Below are 6,110 nucleotides of genomic sequence, written 5' to 3' on the forward strand. Positions count from 1 at the left end.
CCATTGCGAAACAAACAAGCTGAAAATGAAAGGCCGGTTTATAAATCACACATGATTATATGCATGATACAATGGAGTAAGAGACATACTGATAGAGGACATGGCATAAACCGGAGATCAATGCAATAATGCATAAAAGTAATACCATGACAGGGGTACTCAGACACTGTTAAACCGGAATATAATTATGGAGACAAAAGGCTCTTCCGGTTTGTCAGAGGGCTAATGGTACAAATTGATTATGCAAAGTTAAACCGCGTATGATGGTGTGAGGAGAAACAGATTTCACAGAGATGTATAAATATTTCGGATCTAAGATAAGACAGAAAAGCAAAATATTTCGATCTAAAAAGGGTAAGACCCAAAACAGTTTATGAAGGACTGCAGCAGTTTTCTGTGTATAAGGATTTGTGAGGGTAACAAAAGATTCATCACGGCAAGGGATATGATAAGTATGAAGAATTCATCTACGGGCCAAGGAAGAACATCGCTATAAGCTCTGACGAACCTCAAGAACAGCAAGGAAACCCTAATGGATCTAGGAAAGAAGGGGGAAAGGACTTACTGCGACCACGGAAGCCGCGAAAGGGCGCTGTGGAACTCTGGTGTGAACAGGTTGATGCAACGGCCGACGACGAAGCAGAGGCGAGGTTCGAAGATGACAGCGGCGCTCGAGTGCTGGGTCATTGAGAGGAAGAAGAAGAGATGAATGGGTAGCGGAAAGAAAAGAAAGGGGTCCTCTGCCCCTATTTATAAGGCGAAGCGGTAAAATGGCAAGTGCGGGAATCGAGGAGCCCAAAAAATGGATAAGTTAATAAAGGTGTCGCCTCGGTTACTGAATACACATTAAATGAAGGTAATCTCCGACGTCGATGAATGGATGACGTCAGGGCGGTTTATCATAATTTGGAAGTATTACATCACGGCGGTTTACAAGATCAAGGTGAAGATATGAGAGAAGATTTTTTTCTAAGTGTAGAAGATTGACATGAACAAGTTCAAACCAATCTGGGGCCTAATGTTGGGGATATTACTACTGGAAGTAAACCGTCCTTATGTAGCCGGGTTGACTCTTTGAAGATTAGAAGCCCATGAAGATGCAAGGATGTTGGCGCTTTACGGAAGGCCCAAGGCCCAAAGGCGGGTTACAGCCTGTAAGTGTAAACCGACCTAGTCATGTAACTTGTATTGTAAGATAGGAAGAGTAGAGACCGAACCGGACACGTTTATGATCCGGCTTCGGGACTCTGTAGCCCGGCGGGCGTCAACCTATGAATATAAAGGGACGACCCGGCCGCGGTTGAGGGACAGACAGCAACTCGAGAGCCAGACAAAGCGGATTTGCTCCCTGACCTTCGAAACCCTCGCAATACCAATCACAACTAGACGTAGGCTTTTACCTTCCTCGAAGGGGCCGAACTAGTATAAAACTCCCCGTGTCCCCTTGTCTAGTTTAACCCCTTTAAGCTAACCCGTAGCGATGGCTCCACGACTAAGTCCCTTCACAAGGACATCTGCCGTGACAAACCCACGACACAGCCTGTAGTAGAACATGAGCCCACGGACGAACGGGTGGAGAGGAAATCCCAGTCCGTGGATGAAGTGGGTAAGAAAAACTACCCTCTCATGGGGTTCGGGTGTAGGGATGATCTGCCCTGCATCTGGCAGTCGGTGCGCGATGTCCGCAGCCAGATATTTGGCTTCCCGTAACTTTTTGATGTTCTCCTCCATGACGGAGGAGACCATCCACTTGCCTCCTGCTCCGGACATGCTTGGAGTGGTTTGAGAAGAAGAACGCGAGCTTGGGCGCTAGAGCTCGAGTGTGCGGGAATGGGTAAGCAAGGAGGAAGAAGGCCTGGGTGAAAAGAGTAAATCCTTGTCCCTTTATAAGGGCGGAAGAGGCGATGTGTCTCCCCACTTGCCTGGTAAAACCGCTTATTCCCCAGGCACCGTAATTGATGGCGCGGTTGGGTTACCCACATCCGTATTGATTGGAATCCCGTGATAAGGGGAACACGATCTCTGATTTGACAACACGTGTCAAGAAAACTGCCTCACGATATGTGCGGTGTTGGTTGAGAAAAATAGTTCGAATAATGATCGGGGTATGGCGTGATGTCATGCTGTCAAAACGTGTCAGCATATTATATTGGTGGAAATATTATTCTCTCTACGGTGGTATGTGGAACTTGTTTTGCAGGGACGGACACTATCCTTGTGTTCAAACTCTTCCATGGAGTATTCGGAGGAGGAACCCGCCTTGCAATGCGGAAGACAATACTACGCGCCGGACTCATCATCATTGAAGCCTGGTTCAGGGGCTACTGAGGGAGTCCTGGATTAGGGGGTCTCCGGGTAGCCGGACTATATCCTTTGGCCGGACTGTTGGACTATGAAGATACAAGATTGAAGACTTCGTCCAGTGTCCGGATGGGACTCTACTTGGCGTGGAAGGCAAGCTAGGCAATATGGATATGTATATCTCCTCCTCCCTTGTAACCGACCTTGTGTAACCCTAGCCCCCTCCGGTGTCTATATAAACCAGAGGATTTTAGTCCATAGGACAACATACAATCATACCACAGGCTAGCTTCTAGGGTTTAGCCTCTCTGATCTCGTGGTAGATCAATTCTTGTAATACTCATATCATCAAGAACAATCAAGCAGCACGTAGGGTATTACCTCCATCAAGAGGGCCCCAACCTGGGTAAACATCGTGTCCCCTGCCTCCTGTTACCATCCGCCTTAGACACACAGTTCGGGACCCCCTACCCGAGATCCGCCGGTTTTGACACCGACAGGGAGTATTGGACATGTCTGGTTGTTTTACATACCATGGAATACATGATTAATCCAAACACAGGAGTGTGTGGAATCTCCATCATGTATTTTGTTCATTAGTGTTTTGGGACACCGAGTGTTGCAAAAACTCTTTCCATGTGACTTCGGCAAGAATCACTCCTTGTTGTTCTTAGTGCTAAACGGTTTTAGCATCTTGTCAATATGTATTTTTGCTCAGCTGTATTAGGTAACTCTATCTCCATAGATCATTATGCCTAATATCAAGGCTATTTAGCCCAAGCAATTCATTGAAAAACTATTTTCAAATGAAGTCCTAATTTGTGTCAAGAAATTTATGTCCAATTAACAATGTGTCAAGCACACAAGGTTTTCAGAAATATTATTATGCTCCCACTTACTTTCTTGAAACCACAAGCATCTTCGTTACCCATTGATGAAGTCAAACCCCTTTGACCATTCCATCAAAAACGAAGATTCCAACTCCATTTTGCTCTCTTCTGTCCATTGCTGGAACTCTGAAGCTAGCATACTTACTAGCATCCTCTGGACCAATAAAATACTTTGGATTGTATCACATACAAGTCCTAGGTTGTATTTCCATTTCATGGAAATTATTTTGTCATCCATGTTTCATATCTCATGTTTTGAAATATCCATTAATTGGTAGTTTAACCCTAACTAACTTTAAGCATTGCTACGGTGAGACAATCTCATTGTAGTCAACTCCTTGAACTTGTTTATTGCAACAAGTCGAGCTTAACGGATAAAACATTTTTATCCATATCAGTTTATAGTCCCATTACAATCCGTTAGACTCCAAGTCTTTCGGAGGGTTTATCAAGATTTCAATCTTGAATCATTTATGGAAACTATCTCGGATTATATTGGCATTCAGCCAATTCCGGAGTCAGGGCCCATCAACGCTTCCTTGTGTATCATAGGTATACTGTTGTCTAACAACAATATCTCGTTTTTGCACCTGAGAGGTTTGCACGAGCTTTGCCAACGTTGTTCAGCTACAAGTTCAACCAAAGTGTCGGTGCGGAACGACACCTATGGGATCACGAGGACCCCTACTACGGTTGGCGGGGCGCGGGGTCGTGAGAAGAGCGGATCAAGCAGGCAGCACACGGTTCGTTTATCCAGGTTCGGGCCGCAAGGATGCGTAAAACCCTACTCCTGGTTTGGTGGATTGTATATTTGTGTTCTTGAGCTAGCTATGGGGCGTGAGGAGCTTCAAAAAGCCGAATCCTTCTCCTGGTCGCCTCGGGCCTCCTTTTATAGGAAAAAGGGGTCGCCATAGTGGCACACAGGAGGTGGAAAGGGAACCGTGATGCGAGGTTATCCCTCGCATTACATGACAAGGCACATTTAATGTGTCTTGCTTAGGTGTCCTTGCTTTATCGGGGACAGGGGAGGGATCGGCCTCGTCTGTCGCCGCCGCTCCTTCTTGTGTCGACACGCGCCCTGGCCAGCGACGCCTGCGATGCTACGTAGGTAGGTAGGCAGCTGAGGTGGCGCAATGGTGGGTCTTCACGAAGATCTGCATGCCGCCACGCAGGTGCCTGCCCAGCTAGTTGGGTCGGCCGCTGCATGCATGCGGTGGTGGGGGTTTAGTCGGTGTGGGCCTGATGGTGGCCCTGCGGGTGTCCTCGGCAAGTGCCTTGCCGGGCCCCGGCAAGGGTCTTGCCGAGGCGCCTGCTGCCATCCCCAGCAAGGCGCTTGCCGGGGGCCTTGTGGTCTTCCTCGGCTAGGATCCCGCCAAGGGTTGTTGTCTCCTTAGTGCGTATCTGATCTTGAATGTCTTCACGAAGATCTGCATGCTGCCACGGGGATGTCTCCCGAATCCTTGCCCCTTTGGGGGCAGTGGACTCAAGGGTGATTCGCTCCGTAGGCGCGGGACGAGTCGCCGCGGCAAGGGTCTTACCGGGGCTGCTAGAACTGTCTCCCGGCAAGGATCTTGCCGGGGGAGTCCGCTTTGTCCCCTTTGCTCTTTGTGGTCTTGGCCTTGGCGTCGTAGTTCTCTCGAGCTTCGGTCTTACCCTGGCTCACCTCCCTTGCCCTACTTGGTGTGGTGGTGCCGGCGGCTCAGACTGCCCGTGCATAGTTATAGGGGTACAAAAAGTGTACCCCTCTTTTTGTACACCGACAGGTGCCCCCGGGCCTGGTCCACACATGAGCGCAACGCGTTGTTTGGGCTAGGCCCAAAAACGGTGCGTGGGCAGGCGTGGCGGTTTTTACCGCGGTAAGATTCTTCGCGCGCTGTGCTTCCCATGATTCCCGCACGTGGTGCGGCATGGGGAGGCGCGTGTGATGTGGGCGGCATGCGTGGGGTTGGTTCCCGCAGGCATGCGTCATGTCATAGTAAAGGGGGCGGTTCGCGCCTTCCCCATAAACGGAGGGAGGCGTGGAGGCGCGGCCCTCGAGGCGTCCACTCCCCATGATCACGGGGTGGGGAGAGGTCGCCTCACCCGTTCCCTCGGTTCTGCACGTTCGCCACGTGTCTCCCATGCGCTTGGGGTGGCAAACTGTGGAGGCGGGGAACTGGGCCATCGCTGGTTGGGGCAGCGGGTCGGCCCTGGCTCCCTGCGCCTCCCGTGTCTTGATTGGCCAAGCGGGGCGGCCAAGCCCGAACCCTGATCCTTTATAAAGAGCGGGAGGGGGGGGGATGGCGTCCCGCATTCTTTCATCTTCTTCTTGCTTCAGCTTCTGCTCCTCCCTTCCATCCGTCATGGAGAGAGGGAATCCTGGTCCTTCGACAGTGGTGGCGAGGGTTTCCGCTCGACAACGCGTCCCTCCTTCTCCTGCGCCTGCGGTGGCAGAGCCAGCCGCGAGGGGAAGGGGGAGTGGGCGAGGCCGTGGGTGAGGCCGGGGCGCTCGGGGAAGAGGAGGACGGGGTGGCGCGCCGGCCTCGCCCCCGCCAGCAGCTCCTCCTCCAATGGAGGGCCACATTGGGGATGACCCTTGTGAGTTCTTCGTCAGGCTGCGCCGGCCGCCGCGCCGTCGCCTTCGTCTCCCGACTCCATTCGCGCGGGAGATGGAGCTAGATCCGCCGGAATCGTTGTGGCTGCACATGAGGGGCTGCGGGATCAGTGGCACGCGGGCCCGCGTCGACTTCCCCGCCCCCCACGTGATGTATCTTTGTCGGGGATGGAAGACGTTTGCTCATATCCACCGCTTGACGGAGGGGCTCACTCTCCATTTTAAGCTGATGGAGGGTGGCCTTCTCTCCGTCCAGGTCTTCGGGTGCTTTGGGACCCATGCAAGGTGCTGCGTGGAGAGCTCTTCCGATAGTGAAGACTCCTCCT

This window comes from Triticum urartu, chromosome 2 (genome assembly GCF_003073215.2).
Source record: "Triticum urartu cultivar G1812 chromosome 2, Tu2.1, whole genome shotgun sequence".
Lineage (NCBI taxonomy): Eukaryota > Viridiplantae > Streptophyta > Magnoliopsida > Poales > Poaceae > Triticum > Triticum urartu.